Genomic DNA, 1,829 nt, shown 5'->3' on the forward strand with positions numbered 1-1,829 from the left:
GTCCCCACACCAAGTGGACACCGTTGCAGTGACACTCCTAGTGTCCCTGCAACATTCTCTTTTCCACTTCTCACTGAAACGCTTGACGGAGGTTAGCCATTCATCTAATGTACAAAACACCGGGCACATTGCACCAGAATAGTACCGGTCGATGTGCCCAGTGTTGGGGGAGGAATAACTCATTCACATGCAACTAAAGTATGTCTGGGTCTCTGTATAGGCTATTTGGAATGTCGTCTTGATGACACTTGCACGCTGGCTTCACAAGTAGCTCTTAGTTTTTTTTTCTGAATTTGAGATGCAATTTTTTGCCACTTTAATCGCTCTCTTTTCAGTTTTTCCCCTGCCACCATAACCGAACTGTATACATTGATAACGTTTGCCTTAGCATTAGTATAGTATTTAGTGACGTCGATGTAACATCCAACACGGAGTGTCTTTGACGCCGCGTACTTTTTTGTTTGCTTCTTTTCGCATCCCTTTCCCCTTGACACGTTCAGAACTGTCGGAAAATAACGTATCAAACCCAAACAGCTAACGCACGTGAACAAAACCGCCCTATCGTCCGTAACGGAACAGGCGTAACGTAACGCGGTAATCTCCTTTTAGTTGCATACGGTTACGGTTGCAAAAGTCCATTCATTCGACGAGTCAACGAGCGCTTGCAGTCCACTCAAAATACATGCAGACTGCACAGAAGGGTTTTTTCTTTTCTCTTTTCTCTTTCCCTCTCTCCTCTTGGCTTCTCTCCACTTCACTACAACCAAAAAGAGCAGCCCAGCAGCTGCCCGTTCCTTTAAAATGTAACCTCACCGAACACTGCCTATCACGCGCTGGCCAGCACCCATATCACAATAAAGGTCGCTATCGTCGAGTACAGGGACGCATGGAACAGGAGGTGGCGGTGCCGCACTGCTTAATTTCAATCTCCTCCGGATGGTAGCTGATGCATTTGCCGGGCCGTTTTCTCAGCATTTTCTCCTTGGCCATGCGACGCACACCGCAGGCTCCTGTGTGTCAAAACAAAAAGATAATGGGGAGTATTAAAGCAATCTGCTAGTGCTGTACGCTTTACGTGTACGTACCCGCACCACCAACGACCTCTTGCGGGTCAATGTCCAACTGCTTGGAGCCGCAGGGACAACAGCACGTCCACTACCAGCAGGATGAGATTGCTGTTCGGTATTTTCTGCACACTGAACGGACGCTCACATCCGGACGAGTGACAGTTGGTAAGTTTGCCCTGAGAAATACAGATATAGCTCGCTTAGTACATCAAATAAGACTAACACTATGTCACTAGTCATTACCTTTAGTGGATTGTTCTGACCGCTCGAATCAAGCGCTCCGGTTGCAGCACGTATAGATCCGTCTTGAGATCGCACGGTCGAGATGGGCCGGATCGGGCACAACGCGTGGCCCTGCCTGCGTATGCGACCGCTGCGGTGTCGTGGTGTCGATCGCTGATCAGTCCCGCGTCGTTACGTCGCTATGCTCCGGCGGCAGCTCATAGTCCGGCTGCTCGTAGTCGTACGTATCCTCATCATCGATATCGTCCGTGCCGTCGTAGTTGTAGTTGGAGTTTTGCCACGCCCCGATCGGCGTGGGCAACACCGACAGCCAGTACGTCGCGAACGACACAAAGTACTGCAGCAGCCAAGACATCGGTCGAACAGGTTTCAATGGCTCTCCCGCCCCAGTGTAGGGGTGTCCGATCGGAACAGATGCCCTGGTAGTCCATCAGCGGTACCCGCCCGGTAGATGCGGTCCCTGCACCAGCGAGTCCCATGATCGTACCGTCGATTTGGCCGAAGAACTTACCAGTGTGC

At 50.7% G+C, this 1,829-nt stretch overlaps 1 long non-coding RNA gene across 1 annotated transcript; it reads right to left on the bottom strand.

Annotated features, from left to right (window-relative positions):
• Positions 1-901: 901 nt before the first annotated feature.
• Positions 902-1,343, bottom strand: LOC121602643. The gene is made up of 3 exons (XR_006006458.1): positions 1,311-1,343; positions 1,086-1,243; positions 902-1,010 (listed from the first exon to the last, which is right to left on the bottom strand). It is a non-coding gene; the product is annotated as an uncharacterized LOC121602643 (long non-coding RNA).
• Positions 1,344-1,829: the final 486 nt, after the last annotated feature.

The sequence above is a fragment of the Anopheles merus genome, unplaced genomic scaffold, assembly GCF_017562075.2.
Source record: "Anopheles merus strain MAF unplaced genomic scaffold, AmerM5.1 LNR4000548, whole genome shotgun sequence".
Classification (NCBI taxonomy): domain Eukaryota; kingdom Metazoa; phylum Arthropoda; class Insecta; order Diptera; family Culicidae; genus Anopheles; species Anopheles merus.